We start from the raw sequence: 26,648 nt of genomic DNA, 5'->3' as shown, positions 1-26,648 counted from the left end.
TCATTTTTGTTCTGAAAAATAATCCTTCAGAGGAAGATATCGAGGCTGCTTAAGTATACAGAACTGTTCTTCTTGGAAAATCATAAGGGTGTGAATTTAGTACAGCTACTGATACTGAATGTGATATGCAGTGATTAAGAAAGTACTTAGAGTGTTCAGAAACACGTAAAAGTCAAGCAATAGGAAGCTGGGTAACCTGCATGCCATTTCTGGAACATGTTTATTGCTATCACAGTACTGTGAGACTGTGGCAACGCTAGGAATAAAATCAACTGAAACAAAACAAAATAAATCAACCAACTCATAGTTACTGAATGCCTGCTATAAATCCAGCTCTGTGCCAGAAATGGTGAAATGGAGAAATGTCTTCCACGCTGGAAGTTTAGCATCAGGCTGGGGAGCAGATGTTACTCCTGAAACAATTGAAGAACGAGGCAAAATAGGATGCAGGGGAGGCAGTGTTATTTGATGGTTAAGACCTCAGAGTCAGACTGCCTGGGATGACTCTCATTTCTGCCACTGGACTCTCTGTGCCGCTGTTTTCCAATCTGAAAAATGGAGTAATAACAGTACTTCCTTCAAAGGCTTCGGTGAGGATAAAGCAAGGTCATTTGTGCAAGGCCCTTAGGGCAGTGTCTGATGCATACAGCCAGTGCTCAGTCCTTGGGAGTCCCACTGCCGCAGTTATTATTGGAGGTAAGGGATGGAAAAACCCTCTACTTACCTGACTTGCCTCCTATCTGGCTTTTTTCAGGAAGGACCAAGACATTTATGCCTGGCGATGGGGTCACACTAGATAAGAAATCAAGAAACATCCATCCTTGTTTTCTCGGCCCCCGCTGCAAGCTAAGCACAGACCAAGGGTTGAAGGGCAGACAGCGTGCTCCTCTCCTGGGCTGGCCTGGAGCCGAGGCCGGCGGCTGTCTGTCCTGGGAGCCTTTCAGATTTGAAGCACACACGTGCTCAGACTGTAAAGAATGTTGGGTCGGCAAGGAAGCACTGGGAAAGGCATTAGCAGCTCTGCATCCTACTGATGGTTTCCCACCCAGCACCTGGGAGTCAGTGCTGACAGCCTTCTGCTCAGCACACAGAATGCAGGGCTCAGGCCCAAGCAATCAATCACCCACACCTGTGCTCCCATCCTGCACCTCCACGCACAGCTGGCTGACCTTGAGCCAGTAACTTTGACCTCTGGAGGCTCAAGTCCCTCGTCTGTAAAATGGTCCCTGGCCTTGGCTGCACTTTAAAATCACCATGGGAGTGTTTCAAAGTCCAAATGTTTAGGACTCACACCAGATCAATAAAATCAGAATCCCCTAGGATGGGAAACACTGCTGTAGGGCACGTGGTCACCTTCCACTCATGGGAGTGAATGAACTGAGATGACTTGTGGAAACGTTTAATACCACGTTTTACAAGAGTGCCCCAACAAAGGTGGTGACCACATCCTACCGCTCAGAGCTCTCCCCACAGACCCACAGAGGACTACACTTTGGAAGCTTTATTCAGCTGTTCAGCTGCCTCACTTTGGTAAGTATCAAGGATCAATCCCACACTTTGATTTCTCTAGTTCTTTGATCATTCTGGCCCTGAATCATCTTATTCTTGGAGAGAGAAAAGGGTTAGGCTCAGAAAGAGCTTCTCTGGATGTAGGGCCATGAAGCTAAATCCTTGTTTCCAATTATGTACTCAGTGGACTCCTGTCCCCCATTCTCTCTTATTAGAATGGGGGACAGGAGCCTCAGCCCTCGGCTTGCAGAGGTGAGTGGGCCCGGGGCCTGGGCATCCACAGCCCTGGCTCCTCTTGAGGCTTCCCTGACAGTAACATCCTCAACAGAGTTGTAGGAAAATCATTTCTGGGCCTGTGGCCCTCCTGCCATATCATTAATCAACACAGGGCTTCAACCCTGTGATACCCAAAGATACATGCAAACAGGGAGTGAGAATTTCAGAGCATGGCAGGGGCCTTTCCAGGCCTCACTTCCCTCCTTGTTCATGTGTCTGGACCAGAATCAGCAGAAGGAACTGGGACAAAGCAAACGAGTGGATCCCTTGCAACCTGTCGTTAAGTTTTTTCTGTAATAAACACTGGGGAGAAACAAACAAAGCTTCAAATCCAGGAGTAAAAGGAGGCAGCTAGCATCGCAGCTGGAAGAGAAGCTGGAGGGTGACAAGGGAAAAAAGTGCTGTCTGCTCAGAGTAGAGGTGGTGCTTATGGTCCAATGGGAGCTTGGATGCCAGGGTGCCAGGCAACAGAACTTGATGGAGACAGTTCCAGTCCCCCATGAGCTGGGAAAAGGAGATCTGATCATGTGCATCCCAGACCCTGAGATCACTTTTTGTTGGGCCATTCAACAACACAGTACTTCTTATGGGCAAAGCACATCTATCTATCTATCGACCACCTGATGGGTATTTCACAGCCTCACTCAGTAAGTACTCTAATTATCCCAGTTTACAGATGTGGGAACTGAGGCACACAGAGGTTAATTTTAAGTAACGGGTCCAAGGTCATACAGTCAGCATGTGACAGAATGTAATATGAACCCTGGCATTCTGCCTACAATGCTCTCAGTTCTTATGCCACATTGTTTCTAGTCTCTTAAGACAATTAGAATAGAGTGTCCATGGAATATTCTAGGGACAAGCACAGGGGATGGTGTCCAAAACCCCATTATTACTTGGTGCCCACTCTTAAGAAGGAAAATGGGAGGGCCCACCTGGTGACAGGCTGACAGTCACAAAGGTAGAGAAAAAGAGCCTTCCAACTGCTGGAGAGATAAAGAAGAAAAGAAACTTGATTAAGTATTCACTCAAGAGAAATGAAAACATATGTACACACAAAGACCTTCTGTGATTGTTCACAGTGGCTCTTACAATAGCCCCAAATTGGAAACAACTGAATTTCTATCCAGAGATGAGTGGATAAACAACCTGTGGTACGTCCATACAACAGAACACTCCTTGGCCACAGAAAGAATGAATGGTTGATGCTCACAACATGTATGAATCTCAAAGCACTGGGCTGCATGAATGAAGTCAGGAACAAAAGAAAAGTGCCTATTTTATGATTCCAACTCTACGGAGTTCTAGAAAAGGCAAATTCCAGTTTCAGAAAACAGATGGGTGGCTGCCAAGGCAAGGGGGTGGGAGGAGAGAACTGAGAGTAAAGGGGACCAAGGGAACTCTGGGGGCATGATGAACATGTTCTCTGTCTTAACTGTGCTGTGGCTACACTGGTGTTTATATGTTTGTCAAAACTCACTGAATTGTACACTTAAAAGAGTGAATTTTATCCTATGTACATGATACTCAATTTAAAAAAGAGATGTGATGTCACGCAGGCCCACCTGAGATGTCAGGGGTGGGAGTGAATGCGTTCTTCCTTTGCTTCTTTTTTTGTCTTTTCTTTTTCCTTTCCTTTCTTGCCCTTTCCTTCCTCCTTCCTTCCTTCCTACCTTCCTTCCTTCCTCTCTCCCCTGAGAGCTTACTCTCTCCCTTTCTAAGACAAGCCTCTTGGCAGGCTGCTGAGCTCCAAGCATTTCCAGCACTGCCATTACAAATTAGTGGCAGTGATGGGACACCCAGGCAGGCTGATTTGCAGCCGACTCCAGAGGGCAGATGTTCAGTAAAAGTGGCCAGTGACACACAGAGAAGGCTGGCAAGCCCACAAGGCTCTCCTTGGGCCCCTCTGTGGCTTCTGTTTCCCAGGCAGAAAGTATTCATATATTTGATGAAAAAGAGGAAGCACTTTTCCAAGATTTACTAGGCTTTGGGAGGGAGGGAGATCATTTGTCTCTGTCTAAGAAAAAAATGTTCATTCGTTCATCCTTGAATTGTTCTCTCCAAAACATTTGGGGATGGGGGCAGGGGTGGGGGGCTGCAGCAGGGAAGAAAGAAGGTGAAGAGAACAGGGAAGCAGCATCACATGGCTCTGAGGTGGCAGCAAGATGAGCTCTTACCATCTTAAACCCTGGAAAGGATGGAGGGAGAAGAGGAACCCTTCACCCAATCCATTCTTTCCTGGCTACCAGAGTAAGACAGCACTGCATCAGGGCGCCCGTGCCCAGGCTGGATGAGAAGTAAACTGAGAAGCCGACAGGGTAGGGAGGCAGCAGGAATGGGGACAGCACACAAGATTGGCACAGTTCCCTCCCCTGGGCCCACAGGAGGCTCGTGGCAGCCAGAATGCCCATCTGCTGGGCCCCACCTCTAGCAGGCTCACAGGAAGGGCAGGGGACAATGAGCACCCAAAGGCCCTTTGCTCTGAAGTGACACTAGGAAGTGAGTTGCAAGGCCCTCCAGCCTGGGAGTCAACCACACCAGAGTCACCAGTCAGGACTCTTGGACAAAACCCTCATGGCAACAGAGAGTTATAAGATCCCTTGGCCAACAGGCCTGGAAGTTGAGTTCAGCCAAGCACAACCCAGCCACATGGGCAGCGGGAGGGGCAGAGTGCCAGCTGCCATCCAAGTCCTTTGGAGACTGAGAGAGCCGGTCTCTGAGAACTAGATGATTGCACTGTTTTTTGTTGTTGTTGCTGTTGTTATGTTTTTTTATTCCCCTAGAAGAGTCGGTCTCCAGGTGGTAAGGCCTATTATTCAATAACAAACCAAGAATAAAGAAGTAAGCACGAAGGCAGAACTCTGGCCCAAGGCAGGAAAAACAAACAAGCAAACAAAAACAGGCATGAATAAAAGAGGAGGTGAGTAATTCTGCACATCGAGTTCTTAGTAAATAGAAGAAAAAAGAGACAGTGTCTAATTCTAATTCGCTCTGTTCCAGGTTTAGAAAAGAGCTTCATCCCAGAGAAAAGTCTTCTCAAAGCAGGACTGCCGATGTGTGCAACTGAAAATCAACCAAAATCCATCCGCTCCCCCAAGGAACTGAGACAGAAGACTGAACTCCCCAGTAGCTGCTGCACTGCTGCACTTGAGGGCTAAGCTAGCTGGTGTTACTCAGTGTCACTCATCTCTGTTCCAGGCAGACTCTAATTGGCAGGTTTAAAACACCCATGCTCCATCCACTAGCACCAACTCGCCTTCTCTCTTAGCTAACCTGGAAAGAGCCTGTCTCAGTTACATTACTAAGAGCATCCCATCCCATCTAGTGAATGGATTATGGAATAAACTGAGCATGGTAATAAACACGTGCAAATATATATACACAGACACACGTATCTCCTGTCATTAGACTCAGCACTGTGTTTCCTGGTTAACAAGTGTTAAGGTTTATTGTGGTGTTAAAGAAATCCCTGTAGACTTTTATTTCCAGTGCTATGGTGGACTAGGTGGACTAGGTATGTAGGCAACTCTACTGAAAACAACTAAGAAAACTGGACACTATAGAAAAAAAGACAACCTTTAAAATGACTTATCAGTTGAGAAGTTGGTGAGAAATATTCAACAAGCAAAAACTAAGTAAAAGCTGGAGACCAGCCTAGGAGCCAAGCCCTAAAAGCCAGTTTGAGGACATTTGCCAAAGTGACTTTGAGGTTTACCTTTTGGTACCTCACAGAATGAGGGGACAGGATAAGAATTTCCCGTAACTGACAAGAGATACAGAAATCCAATGAATATCAGTCAGGAACAATGAAAAGAAATATACCCTTAGGTGCATCTTTGTGGGACTGTAGAACACCAAAGACAAAAACCAAACATTGAAAAGCAGTCAGAGGAAAAAGCAAGATTATTCTCAAAGGAAAAAATGTGACAATGAATATATATATATATATGTTCGTGTATGACTGAATATTTGTGCTCTACACTGGAATTTAACACAACATTATAAAATGATTATAACTCAATAAAAAATGTTTTTAAAAAAAGACTATTCTCAAAGGAAAGGCAAAACTGACAGTAGACTTCAGAGGTAATAGTGACAAACAGAAGACATTCAAATATTGTCTTCACTGTATTGGAGAGAAAACAACTGTCAACCTAGAACTTTACCCAGAAAGAAAAAAATCTCTCAAAAACAAGGGGAGAATTAGTGTATTTTCAAACAAACAAACACAGAGAAGTTATCACCAGCAGATCCTTGCTTAAAAAAATAAGTCTAAAAAGTTAAAGGGGGTGGGAAGGGATAAACTGGGAATTCGAAAAATTTTCATGGAAAATTTCTAGTGTAGCTCAAATTATTTATTTAAATTAAATGCTTTTTTTCATACAAAAAAGAAAGTCTAAAAAAATGTACATTAAGCTCTCTCAGAAAATAGCAAACTAAACAAAACCAGTAAAGCTATATTAGTATCAGTGAGACCAATATTTCAGACTAAAAGAATTACTACAGAAACAAGAGTCATTACATTAAAAAAGATTCAATTCCCCAGAAAGATAAAACAATTCTAAACTTGTGGGCACATATTAACAAAGGCTCAAAATATGTAAAATAAAAATTAACAGAACCACAAACAGAAATAGAAAAATCAGAGAAAGAGATTTTAATGGATTTCTCCTGTAACTGATTGGTCGAGCAGATGAAAATCAGTAACAAGAGAAAAGATTTGAACAATACAGTTAAGAGCCTTGATCTAATGGAGTTACATAGAATACTGCATCTAACAGTGATAGTGTCCATAGAAAATTGTGAAAATTGACCACATACTAAGACTTACAACAAGCCTCAAGAAATTTAAACAGTTGGATAACATGCAAACATTTACCGTAATGCAATGAAGTTAGAAATCACTAACAAAAAGGTAACCGCAAGAAAAACAAACAAATATTCAGAGTTTGGAAATTAAGAACACAAGTGCACATAATTTATGAGTTAAAGAATAAATCAATATGCAACTTACAAAGAAAGAACACTAAATCAAACCTAAATAAGTCAGACAAGAGAAAATAAAAAATTAGTATAAAAATTAATGAACTAGAAGACAAAATAAACGTTCACAAAGTCAACGGCAGACTCTTTAGAAGATTCATAATATAGGCAAAATTCTGAAAAGACTTCAACAAAAGAATATAGAAGGCATAACAGTACTTAAAATGTGGTTAATATAACCACAGACCCTATAGAGCTTAAAAAGATAAAAGCACATTATAAATAACATCGTGGTAAAATTTTTGAAAACTCAGATAAAATGGACAAATTCCTAGAAATAGAACTTACCAAAATTAATTCAAGAAAAAAAAACTAAAACCTGAATAGCCTAATCATTACTGAAAAACAAATTGAATCAGGTTTAAAATCTCCAAGCGAAGGAAGAATTCCAGGCTTACGTAACTCTTTCTGAGACCAGGTAGAGAGGAAACATCCTACAACTCAACTTTACAAGCCTAGCATAACATGGATAGGAAAGCCTGACAAGGGTAATATGAGAAATGAAAATTACAGTCCAACACATTCATGAATGAACACAGATGCAAAAACAAAATATTAGCAAAACAAATCAAGCAACGTATAAAAAAAATGAACTCATCATGACCAAGTCAAGTTTATTCCAGGAAAACAAGATTAATTTAACATCAGAATATAGTTTACCAGACAGAACAAATTAAAGGAAGAAAAAAGAATTATATAAATCCTCTCAGTAAATGCAGAAAAAGTGTTTCAGAAAGATCAACTTATGATTTAAAAAAAAACCTCGACAAACTACCAAAGAAGGGTAGTCCTTACCCTGATAAGGACTATCAAATCCACAGAGAAGACAATTTTCAAGGGAAAACATTAAACGTGAAAGGCAAACCTCTAAAACTTTCAGAAGGCAATACAAGAGACTATTCTATGCCCTTGACATATGGAAGGATGTCATTAAAAGGACACAAAAAATTCAATGATAAAGAAAAGATTGATAAGTTTTTATCACATTAAAATCCAGAATTTCTGCCACTCTAAAAATACTACCAAAGATCAAGAAAAATGCCACAGTTTAGAAGAAGGCATTTTCAACACTAAGAAATTGTCTCCAGCATACATAAATAACTTTCAAAAACAAACAAAAAAATTTTTTAATATTACAAACTATCCACTTTCTAAACAAACGAACAAAAGATTTGAAGAGCTACTTCACATGCACACAAAAAAAGAAAATTGAAAAGACCAACAAGCACATGAAAAGATGCTGAACATCTTTAGTAACCAAATATATACAAATTGAAATCAGGTAAAATATTTTTATATACAGGCAATAATTTCTGACAATATCCAACAAAATATAAAGTGTCAGCAAGGACATAGAGCAATGAGAACAAGTATACACTGTGGCTGGGTATAGAATAGAAATGGTTAAACACGATGGAAATTAATTTTTTATTGAGATGAAATTCACATAACATAATGGAAATTAATACGGAATTATTTTGAAGATGTCCACAGTTGTGACCAGTAATTCTACTCCTAGGTATACTCCCTAAGTAAGCATATCTATGTGCTCACCAGGGGGCCTGAACAAGAAAGTTCATAGCAGCACCATTTACAACAGCAAATTAACTTTAGTGTTAATGATAATAGAAAAGATATACAAACCACAATGTGTTCACTCAATGGAATTACAGTTTAGCAAAATGAAATAACTTCAGCTACACTCAGCAACATGAACATATCCTGGAGTGAAACAGTTAACAACCAGTTGGCACAGCGATTGTACAGTCAGAAGGGGATCCAGCTATACGCTGGAGCTGGATCCCAACACCCCTGCTGTGGCAGATGTAAACCCTTTAGAAAGGTGAAGGGACTTGAAGAGGTCTCATGGGAGCACTCGGAGGCAGGGGGAGGCAGGTAAGCAGCAATTTACCACCAACTGGTATGAAAATATTTCAACTCTTTGTCAACCAGTGCAGCCTCTCGTAGGCATGGACTAACTATGAACACAAGACTATAAACAGGATGATTCCATCTATATGACAGTCACAAAGACATGTAACTAAAGATATGGCTTAGGGATGCTAACACGAAAGGGTGGGACAATAAAGAAAAGCATGGGGAAAAGAGACAGAGATGTCCAGGAAATGGTTATCCCTGAAAAGAGAGGGGATGGGATGGGATGGGATGTGATGGGATGGAATGGGGTACCACTCTTCAAAGGTGAGAACAACATTTTTTTTTTAAATTGACTGGTGAGTACATGAATACTGGTCACAATATAATATAAAGAAGAATTATTCTTCACACCTTTATATACAGTACATAAGTGTTCTTTTGTAGCTAGTGGCTATTTCATTGCAAGTATTTAAAAAGAAGTTTGTAAAGAAAAATTTAATAAGAAACTCTCATATCCAACTGCTGGGGTTCCTGCCATATCTCTTCTAGCTGCTCCACAAAAATGATCTCCTCAGTCGTAATTGGTGGAACTCTTAAACCCACTTAAAATTCCACGTGCTTCTCCCTAGATCAGTCTGGAAACATTCTTGTAAGAATCTCTCCAATGAGAAGCAGCAAGGCCCAGCCTCCAGAATACATTACGTTCCGGCATATTTTACTTAATATAACCATAAGCACAGTGGGTTTTGTTTTTGTTTTTGTTTTAATCTCCTGGAATCTTCTCAAATTTTGAAATCTTCAGAAGGAGGGCATGGAGCAGACGACTGCACTCTCTTCCTCTTGCCTAGATTTCAACTAGTGATGCTCTCGTTTTAAGTCTTTTACCATATGCTTCAGCTGTGTGATGCCCCAGTTCTCGTCATGAGATGTGCTGACAGTCAGGGGAAGTTTCTAAGAGAGTATTAAACACACGTTGAGGGCCAGGGAGTGGGGGGAGTCTGAGAGGTTCCGCATATGTGCGATTTTTTAGCAGCTCCAGCAGATGCTTGGCATCTGTAGATCCACCATTCACTTTTTCGGTTTTTCGTGAACAATCCCTAACAGCCACGACACATGGCAACTATCCTTTCCCTGAATCACAAGTATGACTTGTGTGTTGCAAAGCAACAGCACAAGAGCAAGTCACTGAGCCAGAGAGGAAGCCTTGTCAAAGCTCTGCATCCCAGCAGGGAAACAGAAACTCCCTGCAAGTGAGAGAAACTATTCCGTTGAGTGCAGGCTGAAAAGGCAAATCACTGGTAGCGTGTGAATAATTATGGGACCCTCTCCTCTCTGGACAGAAACCTGATTCAGAAGGAAGTCAAGAGCATATGCAAAGATTTCTGCATTTGCAAGTTGGGGAATTTGCCAAGGGTTTGAGATGTATCCATAGAGAGCATGTCAAGAGTCTAATGTATTAAATCTTTCTTTTTTTTAATGAAGTATGGTTGATTTACAATGTTTCGGGTGTACAGCAAAGTGATTCAGTTATACATATATATATGAATCTATTCTTTTTCAGATTCTTTTCCATTATAGGTTAGTGCAAGATATTGAATAGAGTTCCCTGTGCTGTGCAGTAGGCCCTTACTGGTTACCTACTTTATATCTGTTAATCCCCAACTCCTAATTTACCCCTCCCCCAACTTTCCCCTTTGGTAACCATAAATTTGTTTTCTATGTCCATGAGACTATTTCTTTTTGTGAATTTCATTTGTGTGTCTTTTTCTTCCTTTTTCAGTTTTATTAGGTAGAATTATTACAGTTCGATTGCACATACACATTATATTGCATGTAAATACATACATACACTATACTACACATTTTTTTAGTTTACATATATGTACTGATTATTGTTTCTAAGAACAGATTAGAAGTTTAGCTTTTTAAACTTATGTAGTTATCAAAGGAATAAAGCCAACTACAAAATAAGAATCAACAGAATGTGGTAATCTAATTATAAAGGAAAGTCAGATGTGTTTAACACATATCAAGAAATCAATCACTTTCCTCTTTGGTAACCATAAATTTGTCTTCTATGTCCATGAGACTACTTCTTTTTGTAAATAATTTCATTTGTGTGTCTTGAATCTTGACTGAGGAGGTTTTCAGAATTCTTCTGTCAAAATTAAGTTAGTTCATTTTTATCAGGGCTCCTCTGATCTTAGGAAATTGCAGCATCTAATGCCGAGCCCAGTAGTCCTGAATAGACAAACTTTTGACAGAGGCTCAGCAAAGTATGTCATGTATTTATAACATGGATTCTATTATTTTCCATCTCTATTATCTGCTTATCAGCTTTTCTTTAGATCCAAGTCACGTATACATAACTCTTTTTTTTTTTTTAAGTTGACTCTAAACTCCAATTCAAGGACCCACGGACATCCAGAGAGTTCCCAAGATTCTTGAACTTACTTCCATATGCCTCTCCCTGGCATCACTACGGAATCTAAGGAGCATCCTCGGTTCATCTCTACTGCACATCTAGATGAAAGCTCCACTCTTCTCCCTTTTTTCAGAAGAATGCTGGCCCCACCTGGTATTCTGTGACATTTAGTAATGAGGAGAGGAATCAGACCACTCATGAATGCATGGTTTTCATTGACAGGCCTGATCAACGGCCCAAGCACACATTCCCAAATGGGACCCTCCCCAAAGGGCAGCATCCTGGAGAGTGGTTCAGTCACCTCCCACGACCAACCCCTACCTCCTTTGCCTTCCAAGGCCCCTGGGATTTCAAGAGAATAGCTTTTTTCTCCATCTTATTACATCAGTACCCCTTGGCTTATATACATGGAAACTCTGGAGAATTCTGAGCATTTCTGATCATATTTTATGATCTGTTATTGACAGTTTCTTTTAACAAGTTCAAAACTTTCTTCAAATAATTTACCAAAATGATGAATTTATATGCATCTAGAAACCAAGCAATACACTTCTGCTACTTTTAATTAGGGTCTGCACGTTTTCAACATACACATTAAATTTAAAAATACAGGACTCTTTTAAAAGTGTCAGCATTCATTTTCTTTTTCTGTTGTTTTGGGGGGGTTTGGGGAGGGGGAAATAATTAGGTTTGTTTGTTTGTTTGTTTAATGGAGGTACTGGGGTTGAATTCAGGACTCCATGCATGCTAAGCCGCACTCTACCACTGAGCTATACCCTCCCCTCCGTTTTCCTCTACTTTTGTTTTTCCTGTTGCCTCTGTTTTGGAGTAAGTTGTAACTCAGCAAATGGGCAGAGGGTCGGGAAAAACTTAGCACTGTTCCTGTAACTCACACATCCTTCCAGTTTTGAGCACAATGTCTGACTTGAGTCAATACCATAGTTTAAAATGAGACACGACCCCTTGCCACAGCACACGGGTAGTGGGGAGTCCACATTCCCTACGCTGACGTAAGACATGCATGCCACTAGGGTCGACCTCTCCTGCTTCATCTTTTCTGTCATCTGGTCTCTTCCAATTAATTCCAGCATTAATGTTGCCAAGTTGGAAGGTTCTAAGTGTGTCTCTGGTCACAAGACAGGATGAGGCTCCCATGCTGCCTTCTTAGTATTTTCCGTAGCCTCAAATGTTAGAACGCAAGCACTACGAATTCTAGTATAATAGTTTCCCACTAAATTTCAGCAAAAGATCATAAAGTTCTCAATTATTTTCAACAGGAGGGCTTTATAGTTATAATATAATTTTGATCAGTAAGACCCTAGCTGTCCAGAAACCTCAGGTGCTCTGTTACCCTGCATAAACACAGTTTTTCCTTTAAGCATCATGCTGAAAAAAGTCATTTGGGGTATACTTTAAATTCTCATGCCTTTTCACACTGGACACACAAACTGTCATTTAAACTCCTCTTGATGCATACAGGTCATTGTGAGCATCAGTTATTACGCTACAAAACAGTTCTGAAGACCCATCAAAATACATAAAATTTCCTTGAACTGCTTACATTAAATACTTATAATCTCAGGGGGTAGGGGGTTATTGCTCAGTGGTAGAGCACATGCTTGGTATGCATGAGGTCCTGGGTTCAATCCCCAGTGCCTTCACTAAAGGGAAAAAAATGAAATTAAAAAAACAGCCTCCACAGACACAGAAAATAAACTTATGATTTTCAGTGGGGTAAAGGGGGTGGGAAGGGATAAATTGGGAGTTTAAGAAGTGCAATACTAACTACTAAATATAAAATAGACAAAAAATAAGTTTATACTGTATAGCACAGGGAACTACAGTCAATATCTTGCAGTAACCTATAATGAAAAAGAATATGAAAAGGAATATATGTATGTATACGTATGGCTGAAATATTATACTGTACACCAGAAACTGACACAACATTGTAGACTGACTCTACTTCAATAAAAAAAAAAGGTGGGGGGAAGTCTCAAAATTCTATGCTTTGAATTCCTGTGCCTTTCAAATTTTATTTTAAATTTTTTTACTATGTCTCTTTCTTACATTACTAGTGCTTCTTACTGATACTTTACAACAAAACTCTAAGAACCCTTGTACACGACTTTGTCAATCTCTTCCAATTTGCTGGGCGTATCTGGCAAACTAACAACCAAGCCTCTTAAACTCTGTATCAATGAAGAGTCCTGACAGAGGTTATGAAATTTTCCACAGTGAAATTTTCCAATGATCATGATACCCGAACTGAGCTCATGGACTTATGGCATCTCTCTTGCTTGACCACTTAGATCCAAACTGTAAAAGTGACACTGTGTAAACGTGCATTCCAGACTGTTATGGTGTCATCCTGAGACTCTGCAGCCACAGACCACATGTTACTTTTGGGTCCACCTCATATTCTTCTCAAGACACTTCGGTGGGTTTCGTAAGGCTATGATGGTGATACCCACTTTATAGATGAAGAACAACATTGGTCACGGGCTTTGGCCAAGTCTGGCCTGAAACAACTGCTGCCTGCCCTGCCTGCCCAGGACATCTGTAGACTCGTAAATATGCTTTGATCCCACCAGAAACAGAATGAAGAACAGCCTGTCTGGGCCTCCTTGATGGGCAGCTTAGAGAAAAGAACCTGAAAGGTATCAGGAAACTCAGAGCAGGAAGTGAGAGAAAAGTTAAAAGCTATCCAGTTGTCACACAGCTTTCTTAACGTTATCTTTCATCAAGTCGGGGCCCGAAATCGGCCAGGACTTCAAACTAAATGCATCTTCTTCCTGCCTGTACTTTTCACACACTAAGTGACTCAGTGGCTCACTTGGCAAGAGCCCAAAGGCAGTACACGCGGCTCTACTCCAAGGAGGGTGGCTGCCACTGAGACACAGATGGCGGAGACAGTTCAACAACAGTGCCACGGGAGCACATCTTCATCCACTGCCGTGGCGCACACGTTTGTAGCTGGCCCTCAGAGCAGATCCAATGAAGTGATGAGGACAATAAGCCATCTTACCCTAGAGGGGCCAGATTCCCTGTGAAATTAACAAGTCTGCCCCAGAGCCCTAGGCTGAGGCATCCAGGGGTGAGATATAGGGGCCCCACGCAACAGTCCTGTGTCCTGTGGGTTCCTTACTTAACTAAACAGACAGACTGGGGAGGAAGGAGAGAGAGCTAAGCATCACATACACCTTTCCCCCTCTGCCTGCAGATATCTCCGTGGGACAGCTGTTCTCTTACCTTGCAAAGAAAAAAAAATCCCACAATATTTTAATACAAGAATATACAGGGCCTGCAGCATCTGCAAGTCATCACAGCTTTAAAGAGCATATGTCAAGCAGCTCAGCCAGCATCTGGGCTCTGCTTTTCAGCCCCACAGTGCAGTCCAAGCCCAGAGCAAAACTGAAACCCTAAGCTTGGCAGAAACTCTTCCCCTCAGCAGGAAGCGTGAAGAATGGCTGGGACCTAAAACAAGTGAACCTAGCATTCACCCTGGATTCAGGATTCGTGTACTGCATTGAGTTAGGGACCCAGGGGTCCTGCACAGGGGATTCCAACCTTCTCAAGAGGTGCGCAATGATCAGATGAAAGTTCAGACAAGCAATGATTGGCTGAAAGGGATGTGGGAGGGTCTTCAGATCAACACCAACCCAAAGTCAATTCCACTTTGACCCCAGTGGACACATGATCTTTGCCCCTGAGTTCTTCACCTAAATTGCTCAAATCATTCCCCCTCTTCCCCACTCTCCCGACCCCCCAGGATAGTTACATAAAAATATCTTAAACGTGGGACCCAACTTCTTCCATCCCCGGAGGACTGGGGAGCTGCCAGGGCACACGGTCTGATCATTAGTTGAAGTTACATAATCACACAAACAAGGGCTAGAGAACGCTCCTCGGTGGAGATCAATTCAGCACACACCTCAGGCTCCCCCTCTTCCCCTCTCCCGACATCCAGAAAGCAAGCCAGTCTCAACACAACAGAAGCATACGACATGGCTGGGGGGCGCAGGGGGTCAGCCGGCTTCTGTGGCTACAATGTCAAGGGCTGCCAGAAACTTCAGGTGCGCAGCAGAAAGAGGGCCAAGGTGCTGCTCGCCCAGAGACCAAAGCCCACAGACCCTCCTGCCTGCATCCACTGCCCCCAAAGTTCAAGGGTGGGCAGGCGGGGCCACAGAAGTCGTCTCCACCTGCGACGCAGTAAACCAAAGCAGCGGCAGTCAACCAAACCAACGCCTGGCCTCCAACTGCCTCTCCACCACTTCTGTCCAGGTCTCCGCGGGTTCAGGCTGTCGGCCACGCTCAGGAGTCCTCAGGCAGCCCGTATAATCTCAGCAGGGGCCACTCAGCACCGGCAGTGTTTCTAATTTTAAAGGATGGTAAAATGTGGGGCACAACTGGGGAAAGGGGGCACCGGCTTTGCCAGCCTTTAAGGCAAGAATTCCCAACAGGAGTTTGGGTTGGGCTTGGTTTTCCTTGGGGGTTGGGGGCAAGGTTGTGCTTTTGCTTCGGTAACATCTTGGCAGGGTGGTGGTTGGGGGGGCGGCGAGGGTTACGGGGAGAAGGGGCAGATCCCTCTGCCTGGGCACCCGACATCTCCAGATCTCATTTTCGGCAACAGAGACGGCTCAGACGGGACCTGAACAATCCCGGAGCCACAGCCAGGGGCAGCGGAAGAAACTGAGGTGCGGTGGGGGGCGAGGTATCAGCCCGACCGCTGAGGCTCAGCAGAGAGAGCAGGTTGCCAGCGCGCGGGTGCCGAGCCGGGCTGCCGCGGAGCGGGGAGCGCGCGGCGCGCACAGGATTACAGCCGCCGCCGCCGCCGCCGCCGCCGTGATTGACGCGCGGGGGTCACTTGAGGCTCGCGCCGCTCCCCCGGCACCGGGGCCGGGCAGCCCGCTCTGCCCACCGAGGGCGCCGCACGCCTGCGGCCGCCCACCCGGCCGGCCCCTGCGCCTCCGCTACCGGACGCCTCGCCCAAGAAAGGCCACGACAACACGGAATCGCTCGCTATTTCACTTCGCCGAGGCAGCCGCCGGCAAAAACACGATAAATAAAATAAAGCGCAAGGCATCCATCCGCCGAATAAAAATCCAGAGTCCCCTACCTTCGGCCTTGGGATGGCAAACTGGTCCTGTGTTCTCTGACCCACGGATCCAGTCCCCTTCTTCAGGAATTATTCCGGTCAGTCAGGATTTTGTGCATTTTTTTCCTGAACACCTGTTTCAAGTAAGGGGTAAAGACCGTATTGAAAGAATTGTCCTTAAAAAATAACCTGTGCACACATATGTCCATGCAGGCATGCATGCGTGTTTGTATACACACATAGGCACACGAAATACACATGTACATTGAAGCACCAAACTAGGCAGTTGGATAATGGGAGAGTCGGCTGGTTGTGAGCATGCTCGCGCCGGGAACAGATCCACCCTCTGTTATTCCTCTGAATAAATATAAATCACGATCAGAAACCCAAACAGTAGCATCCCTCTTGAATTCCTGCTGCTGAAAAACACGGAATAAATTCAGCCCGCAGACATGGAATCTAATCAGCAGCTGTTTTCTGAAGCCAGAGACAACCCTGCCTCGCCTGCCTTTTCCACTACGAGTTCAGACCTTTTTTGAAAGGGGTTTTAACCTTTTAAAGATACAGTACACCAATTATCACTTCTGAATAGCTACCACTCCAAGTGTAGGAAGCCGGTCCCAAGCTGAAAGCCACAGGGCAGGATTGCACGCAGAGATAATGATTTCATTCAGCGGTGCCTTTTAACAAAAGTGTGTGTGTGTATGTGTATATATATATATATATATAAAGAGAGGGAGGGAGAGAGTGCCCAAACGCAAGGCATAAAACTAGACACATATTTATTACAGTGATGAGTTCCTCAGTGACTAATCAGCATGTTATGTAAACACTACCATCCTTCACTTCTGAACACATATGTTCACAGGGTCAGACAATGCAAGGGTGCTTGTCAGCATGGGTGTCACCACTCAGGAGCCCCTGACTGCTGATAAAGGGCCAGGAAGCCTGCCAGGGCAGCTGAAGGAGGCGGGGGTCTTGGCCACCTCTGTGTCAACCACAGGGCACTTCTGGCCCGGCCCTGCCCTGTAGCCTGCAGTGTCCTCAAACTCTGGTACTCCTTCTAAACTATAATGTCATCTAGGGCCAGATCTCATTCCAAGACACATTGTGGTGTTTTGGGGTTTTTTTTTTTTTTCCAACTAGAATCTGGAATCAAAACTACCACCTGAACCTTTAGAGTTTCTAAGACTCAGACTTAAGCCCTTTTTCAAGATTTGGTTAACGAGATGGGTTTTGTTTGGTTGTAGCTTTTGGATTTTGTTTTTTGTTTGGGTTTTTTTTTTTTTACTTTTTTTTCAGGGCTAAGATAAGTGTGGAGGTAGAAAAATGGGGAGTGGGGCTGAGGATTAACAACCAGATTTATTTTTAATTATTATTTGTGCTTCAGCCACCCAGAAGGTGTAACATTCCAGCTTTGTTTTGGCTCTTAAAGAAGTAGCACTGAGAAGAAACCAAACTCCTGACCTCACTTACGTTGGAAAGGCAGGAAAATGTCTACAGTTTCTTTCCCACCCCCTGAGCTGCGGAGCTCAGAATGGCGCTGGGCTGCTGGTCCTCTGGTTCCCGCCCACCGGAGGCAGCTGCAGCTGCTTACCTGAAGGGCAAGCCCAGGGTTCCTACAGCCACTCCCCTGCACGTCCCTCTAGCCCTAGCCTCAGAGCCCACCTTCCCTGGGCAAGCCACTGCAGCCAATGCCTTGTCACCTTCCCAACCACTGTCTGCGCTGTCCCATCCCAGACACACACACACACACACACACACCCTTCTCTCCCAGCTGCCAGGGCTCTTTAGCAGAAAATTATCATATTTCATGTGTCATCGCCCAAGCTGGCTTGGCCTGTCACTGATTGGCTGGGCACTGGCAGCCGGAAATGTCACCAGCCACACAGCTTGGAACCGGCTCTCCCGCGGCCACCACAGACCTGAGCCCAGGAGGCTCAGTGACAAGGCGCAGACCTACCACAGGGAGCCTGTCACTCCTCTCCCTGGTCCCGCCCCAGGCCCTCTCCTCCCTGCTTGCCTCTCTACTCGGCCCTGGGGGAGGGGACCTCCAGGGGATGGGGAGGGAGTCTCCAGTGACACTGGGAGCTGAACTGCCTCCAAGTGGAGGAAGAGAGGGAGCCACTGAAATTCCTGTTCTTCCCAGCATGCTGGGGAAGGATGTCTCCATTCGGTTTAAAAGATTTGGAGAAATTGTTCCTGACAAAAACAGTCTCGCCTCACACTGAAAAATAAAAATGATCAGTAAGGCTGGTGAAAATAAGATTGGTGACACTCAGGAGTTTATCTGCCATTGCTCTTTATGTCCCATCTAATATCACGTGCACCAAGGTGTCATAATCATCATATTTCAACACCGTCAGGGAAACCAGAAGACAATTCAGTCTACCCCTTTCCCTTAAACAGAACAGCTCTTAATCCTCCAGGAAAACTCACCAGAAAAGGAAGCCTTCCTAACTTGGCTACTCAATGCCTTGTGATGCCACACAAATGTTTAAGAGTTAAATGGTCTTCGTAGTGACCAACCTGAATCACTTTGGCTGTAATTTCAGCTTAGTCCCTCCTGCTGTATCTTTAGCAGGTTCAGCGTGACTCACCATTTAAGTCTCACCTCACTCTGTTCTTCTGGCTAAATTAAACCCTATCTCTCTGGACTTCTGTGTAACAGTTGTTTCTCAAACCTTTAATTATGCTGCTTTTTTCTTTAGACTTTAGAGACAAGCCTCCCAGAGCTAGATGTGGCTGAAAGGTCATCCAGTCCAGCCATGCATGTGATGCTTCAATTCACCTCTGCTGTTTCCACTCTGGGGCTTTTGGTTTTGAGGATAGCAAATTGAGGACATTTGCTCCTTCCCTCTCTTTCAAAAAACAAAACATAAACATAAACAAAGCCCCACATTTATATGACCAAAACATTAGTGGCAGTGTTAGGAACCAGAGAAAGGTGCCATCAATAAAGCATGCATTTTGAAGAATAAGGGGAAGATATAAAGCAGGTGAGAGGTGGGTGAGGAAAAGCTGATTGGTGCTGATAAACTCATGCATGAGTCTGCACAGGCCCCCTAAGAAGAAAGTGCACAGGCTGCCAGAAAAGGGTCCTGGAAAACCCCAAGCTCAGAGGATCAAAGATTGAAAGAGGGTCACAGGCACCAACTCAGAGGCAAATAAAAGGGCATCAGGAACTAGGCTGGTTCTGTCCACAGAGGATGGCAATTATTCCACAGCATCTTTGGAAAGTGGGAAGTTTGTCCCTGCTATGGGAAGAAGTCAAAGTCTAAATAGCGGCAAGACCCTAGCTCATTTTGTTATGCCACCAAAAAGGAGGAGAAGGAAATTGTCCAGTTTGCTGCCATATAGTTGTTCATAGTATTCTCTTATTATTTTTGTGTATTTCTGTGGTATTGGTTGTAATTTCTCCATTTTCATTTCTTATTTTGTTTATGTGTGTCCTCTCTCATTTCTTCTTGGTGAGCCTGGCCAGAGGTTTGTCAATTTTGTTTACTCTTTCAAAAAACCAGCTCTTGGTTTGACTGATTTTTTTCTATTGTTTTTTAAATCTCTATTCTACTTATTTCCCCCCTGATCTTTATTATTTCTTTCCTTCTGCCTACTTTAGGTTTTGTTTGTTCTTTTTCTAGTTGTTTTAGGTGGTAGGTTAGGTTGTTTACTTGAGATGGTTCTTATTTTTTGAGGAAGGCCTGCATTGCTATGAGCTTTCCTCTCAGGACTGCTTTTGCTGTACCCCATAGATTTTGTGTGGTTATGTTTTCATTGTCTAAAGGCATTTTTTAATTTCTTCTTTGATTTCATCATTGAACCATTGGTTTTTTTCATAGCATATTTTTCGTCTCCATGCAGTCATCTTTTTCACATTTTTTTTCCTGTGATTGATTTCTAGTTACCTGCCGCTGTAGTCAGAAAAGATGCTTGAAATAATTTCTATCCTCTTAAACTTGTTGAGGCTTGTTTTGCGGTCTAGCCTAGGGAATGTTCCATGTGCACTAGAAGAGAATGTATATTCTGTTTGGGGGGAATGTAATGTCCTGAAAATATCAATTAAGTCTAACTGTTTCGTTGTATCATTTAGTATCTCTGTCATCTTATTGATTTTCTGTCTGAAGATCTGTCCAGTGATGTTAGTGGCATGTTAAAGTCTCCTACGATTACTGTATTCCCATCAGTTTCTCCCTTTATGTCTAACTTAGTACTTGTTTTATGTATTTGGGTACTCCTATGTAGGAGAAGGAGGAGAAGAAGAAGGGAATAAAAAAAAACAGAAGAAGAAAAAGAGATTAATAATCAGATACAAGATATAACAGGGAAGTCCAGAATATCCCATGTTAGTCTCATAGGAGTTCTGGAAGGAGACAACATCATTAAGGAAGAGGGAAAACAATAATCAAGGAAAAACAGAATATTTCCTCGAGCTGATGAGAGACTTTAGGACTTAGATCAGATGGGCCTATTGAGTGCTGAGCAGCAGGATTACTGAAAGAACACACAATTCTAGATGTCGTTTGATACTCCAAGAGTAAAGAGAAACAATTACAAGATTCCTGAGAGGGGAGAAAAATCAGGCTGCTTAAAAGGGAAGAAAAACAGACTGACATCATACTTCATACCTACAACACTAGGCTAAAAGGCAGTGGCACAATTTTTATAATATTCTAAGGAAATATTATTGTAACTCAGGAATTCTACCAGCTGCCAAACTATAATTTCTGTCACATGTGATGACAAAAGAAAGGCATGTTCAAAGACACAGAAATACCCTTTATTAAATTTTTAAAAAAAGATTACTTGAAGATCTGTTCTAGCCAAGGGAAAAATGAAGCCAGAATAATAAGCTCAAGAAAAGATATGTTATATAAGAAAATGTAATGAGTAATAAAGCCAATAAATGTATGGTTAAGTAAAAAATAACTGATAATGAGGTTGTAAAGTTTAATTTAATTGTAACAACAGGAATGAAGGAAGGAAGGAAGGAAAAGAAAGAAAAGAAAAGAAGGAAAAAAGAAAGAAAAGAAGGAAGAAATCAGGTAATCTGGAATTAAACTTTCATATAAATTCAGCTGAAAGCACTGGAAAATCTCAATGGAAATGGGTAAGTAAAATCACTAGAATTAAAAACAGGGTGGGAGGATCACTGTGGAAGCCAATTACAATTCCATCTATTACCTCTCTTCCCAAGACCACATTGAAATGATAATAAGGAATTTTTTTAAGTTCAAACACACAATGACAAAGAAAACAGGAGAAGAGCCATTAGCCAAGAAAAGTGAAAAAGACGAATAGAGGGAGACTGAATTTATCAACTACGAATATATACGTAAATATATAAATGCCACAGTAAACAAAACAATACAGCACAGCTGCAGAAACCTACACAATGGACTGATGGGACTAACGAAGTCAAGAAACAGATTCAAGTATAGTGTTCTCTATGTGATAGGTAAATGCTAAAAACTGAATTTTAAATCAACGGGAGAAAGAATGTTTTATTCAATAGTGTCAGACTGTGGCTATTTGAAAAAAATGTCTGTATTGCTTCTAATTCAGACTTTATCCAAAATATACAAAGTATACTCTGTATTCACACATAAAAATATACCACAAGGAAAACCAGATGCTATGATTGACCAATAAATCACAGAATATTTAAAGTTGCTGGGGCTTTTTTTTTTCCAGTGGTGGAAAGAAAAGAAAAATAGCGGTTATTCGGTCTGCTTGAACACCACCGTGACAGACTAAATAATGGCCCTCAAATGCACCTGCTTCCTAATCTCTGGAAACTGTGAATATTACCTTATATGGCAAAAGTGTGATTAATTGAAAGATCTTAAGATGGGGAAATCATCTTGGATTATCTGGGACGGCACTAAATGTAACCAAAGTATCCTTGTAAGAGAGAGGCTGAAGGCAGAAAAAAGAAGGAAATGTGACCACAGGGGCCAAGACCTGGAGTGATGCAGCCACAAGCCAAGGAAACCCAGAAGCCACTAGAAGCTGGAAGAAGCCAGGAGCAGATCCTCCCCTAGAGGCTCTGGAGGGAGCACAGCCCTGCTGACACCTTGAACTCAGCCCAGTGAAAGAAACTGATTTCAGATTTCTGGCCTCCAGAACACTAAGCAAATAGGTATGTTATTTTAAGCCACAAAGTTTGTGGTCATTTGGTATAGAAGCCAAAGGACACTAATACAACCACCACGATGAGAGGCAGTACCTCCTCAGGATTGTAAGAATTATTACTACCAGCAACAATTCTTATATGTGCCTGGCACTGCTAAATTACATACATACGTAATGTCATTTAGTTTGCATGCAAGCAGGCGGCAGAAAGTTGTAGTCATTATGGCTCTACCACTTAGCAGTATGTGTGCCTGGGCAAGTTATATAACCTTCTAATGCTGCTTTCTCTCATCCATAAAGTCAAGGCAAGAATGGTACCTATCTGATGGTGCTACTGAGGATAAAGTGAGACCATCTATGTAAAGGGCTTAGAACGGTGCCTGGCAATAAGGGCTCCATAAATGATAAATAATAATGAGGAAGTCCTTCCTTATGGTGGGCTGCAGTCTGTCTCCCAGAGCATCCTCTCACTGATTCTAGTTCTTCCCTTTGGATACATACAAAACAAGGGTCTCTCCTAACCATCTGACGGTCATTCAGATCTCTAAAGACAATCGTGCCATCAGGCGTCTCAGCTTCCCCAGACTAAAAGTAACCAATGCCTCCAATCACTGCTCTTGCAAATTTGTCCTGAGTCCATGCCCCATCCCGATCATCTTCTCTGGATGGATTCCTGCACAACTTTAGGCGTGATCCCAGGCTTCTCACCACCCTTGTTTCAGAACGGGGGTTGGTAAATCATAGCCCTCCATGCAGGCTCTATTTTTTTAATAGTCTGTGAGCTAAGAATGGTTTTTACATTTTTAAAATATTGTAAAAACAAAAACAGAAAAGAATTTGCAACATAGACTATATATGGCCTGCAAAGTTTAAAATATTTACTATGTAGACTTTTTCAGAAAAAAAAAATTGCCAATTCCTATTCTACAAGATCCTCTAGTTCTATCAGTGAAATGTAATATTGCCCAAGACTTTTTTGCAAACAAATTGCACTACTGTACCACACCTACTTAACTGTCAGGCTGCTAATTGTTCAGTCAGTATCCATTCTTCCTCCCCTTCTTACCTATGAATAAAATTCTTAGACAGGAGCATGGCTACCAGTTAAGGACTACATTTCCCAGTCTCCCTTGTGGGAAGGTGTGGCCAGGAGGCTAGGTTTTAGCCAACTGGAGTGTAATTTTGTAGTCCTGCTCATAAAGGGAAGGACCATGCCCTCCCCTTCTTTTCCCTTTCCCATTGGCTGGAATGTGGACCTGACAGCCATGTGGATGAGCAGAAAGACAGACAGACCCCGGGTTTCTGGTGCTGCCATTTCACCCAGTACTGATTATTCTCGGTCCATGAGAGGGAAATAAACTTTTAGTTTATTTAAGCCATTGTTATTTTAGGTCTTTCTGACAGCAACTGAATCTGTGCCCTATCCAATACAACCACCAATTTTAACTCCCAAGTATTTTTTTATGTTTGTGGCTGCTAAGCCACACATCTCCCCCGTTCTGCAATCATGCAGTTAATTTTCCGGACGCCGTCACAAGACCTTGCACTGACCTTGTTCGCATCAGTCCATCATTTTACCTTGACACCTGGGACCCAGTTCTGTCATCCGAAGTAGCTTCTGGCCTTTCTAATTTCATGTCGCTCTTCAAAAAGCACTTTAGGTGTAGCACGCAAACTAAACACAGGGCTCATCAAAGCACCTGATCAATGTTAAGTATAAAGTAATGGAGAGGATTGTGACCTTGGTTTGCGAAGGAAGGAAATAACAGATTAAACTAAGATCAAATGAAGCAGAAGCTGGAGAGGATGGAGACAAGCAGTTATGAAGAGCTTACTGTGTTCCAGTCCCTCTGCTGCAAACCTCCCCATTGTTATCTCATTTATTAAATATTTTATTTATTCATTCACTCACTCATTTATCTTTAAAGTACTAATCCTAATTTTTTGAAACAGTAACTATAAATATCACCTGTTGGGGCAGAAAACCATTATCCATAAACACTGCTGAAAAGAGAGTCCATACAAATCTCTCTTTGCCGAAGTCCAAGTGCAGCCCCCCTCCCTTTGGACAACTGGTGAGTACAGTGTCAGCATTCCTTGCAAGACTTAGAGTCAAAGATGAAAATACTCCAGGCACCTAACTCAAGAATTGTCCAATATAGGACAGTGGACAGTATTTTCAGGAACCTCTATCCTGGGCCATCTTTAGACAGTTGAGAAGTAAGTGCATGTTGGCCTTCTGCAGAGCTGTATGGCAGAAGGACTGAGCAGACAGGCTCTGAGTAGCATGAGACTGTCTGGGCTCAAACCCTGTGGGACCTTGAGTCAACTGCTTAATCCTTCCCTGCCTTGGTTTCCTCATCTGTAAAATAGGGATATGTTATTCTTATTATAACCGTCTAAGGCAGATTTCCCCCCCCCCAATTATTTGCAGATGATGAAAATGAGGCTTGTGTCTCTTGTCAAGGGCAAACCATCAAGTAAATGTCAGCATGAGGATTAAACCTTAGGTCCATTTGATTTCCACCTCATGCTCTTTCCTATTCCAAAGATAAAGAAGGAAAATGTCATGACAAAGGTAGAAAATAAGTTACCAAATCATGATGAAAAGGATGACCTGCCTGCCAGATGGAAGGTCAGATGACTCTTAATGTGATGCTCAAGACAAGAGCCAACTGAAGTTAATTAATGGTGATTTTCTCCTAACTTTCTTGAGAGCTTTCATCAGTTAGGGTGAAACAACGCCGAGGCTGGTGTCTAAAATACAATCCCTTCTTACAATCATTCGGCCTGTTTGGGGACCTTGGTGGGGTGGTTTCCAGTGCACACCCACACACAAAAACCATCTGAGGCCAATGTGCACCTGCCTTCTTGCTTCTGGTTACTTAAAATTAGATTATTTGGACTCTAAAGTCTCTCTCTCTCTCTCTCTCTCACACACACACACACACACACACACACACACACACACACACGACAAACAAAACCTTATAGCATTGGTTCTAAAACTTCCCTTTACCTCTTATACCTAAGACATGAGGAAGCCCATCAGGGACCTCAGTGGTCCAGGGCAGAATATTAGAGAAGCTTCTAGTGCAGAATGAGGTGTAACACAAAACAAGCTTCTTGAACCTGGTGAGACCCTTCTTTGGGCAGCCAGTGACATGGCATTCACATGCCCCAAATGGGTGCCAACTGAGACAGACCTCACAGCTCCCATCCCATGTGACCACCTGGCTTCTGGACAGTTTGCATATCCTGGTGACATTGACTCTACATGTGTGTACAGGGTGCAGGGCAGGGAGAGGTTCTCTTCTGACAACCCACAGCCCACCTGAGACTGCTGCAGGGACAAATAAGGAAAAGTCATAATAAAAAGCAAATCATAAACAGACTATACTTCAATTAATAATAATAATAATAATAATAATAATAATAATAATAATAATAATAATAATAATAATAATAATAATAAATACAGCAAATCAGAGGCCTCAACCCCACAGAGGAATCTAAAGAATGACAGGGGCAGGATGAGAAATTTTGGTCAGACTGAAAAAGAGCTCTGACTAGCAAAGATCATGAGCAAACGCCAGAAATTATATGTAACTTATTCCATTCACCTGGGGTCAAGAACGCACATGCCTTCAGGGGCCCAGCAAACAACATAAATGTGTGAAACAGCGTGGTATAAGCAGAAAAGAAGAGCAGCAACCAGGCTTCCCTGCAAACTCAACTTCAAAGCAAATAAGCACAAGCCAAGTTGGCTAGGAACAGATGACCTCAGAAGATGGACAGTCAGTTTGCACCCCCTCCTCACAATGACCCCAGTCAGTAAAAGAAAGAAGAGAAGAGAAACAATTTCATCCTTCTCTTAGAAGGATAAAGAAAATCAGCCTTTTATCAAAAGCAGTTTTCTAAAAATGACTTTTAAGGTCATCATCATTTCCAAGACCTTGCTGAGATAGGAAAAAAAAGGCAAAGTAAGATACAAGGTTCAAGAACATCCCTAAAAACTGAATATCTTCAAACAAGTTGGGTTACACAACGCCATCAGAAACTCTGACTGAGAGAGCGGTGAGTCACGTGGGGGTCCAGGGAGCATGCAAGATATTCTCCTACAAGTCCCACTTACAGTCCAAAGGTGTCCATTCTATTTCCTTATAACACAAAGGAGCCTTTATTTCTTCCATTGGGGCTATTTTATCAAAAGCTCTCCCAACTTCTGTTTTTTTCATTTTGAAATAATTTTAGACTTACAGAAGAGTTGTGAAGATTATGTAAAGT

At 42.6% G+C, this 26,648-nt stretch overlaps 1 long non-coding RNA gene and 1 other non-coding gene across 2 annotated transcripts in view; one reads left to right on the top strand and one right to left on the bottom strand.

Moving 5' to 3' along the window:
- The window catches only part of LOC140700693 (uncharacterized), a 153,871-nt gene that overhangs the window by 53,064 nt on the left and 74,159 nt on the right, over nucleotides 1-26,648 (bottom strand). The window contains exon 2 of the long non-coding RNA XR_012079228.1: nucleotides 16,251-16,363. This is a non-coding gene — a long non-coding RNA (uncharacterized lncRNA). The remainder of the gene's footprint in view (nucleotides 1-16,250; nucleotides 16,364-26,648) is intronic.
- On the top strand, nucleotides 12,720-12,792 carry TRNAT-GGU (transfer RNA threonine (anticodon GGU)). Its single transcript has one exon. It is a non-coding gene; the product is annotated as a tRNA-Thr (tRNA).

Source organism: Vicugna pacos, chromosome 13 (assembly GCF_048564905.1).
Source record: "Vicugna pacos chromosome 13, VicPac4, whole genome shotgun sequence".
Taxonomy (NCBI): domain Eukaryota; kingdom Metazoa; phylum Chordata; class Mammalia; order Artiodactyla; family Camelidae; genus Vicugna; species Vicugna pacos.
This window is presented reverse-complemented; position numbering and strand designations above follow the sequence as displayed.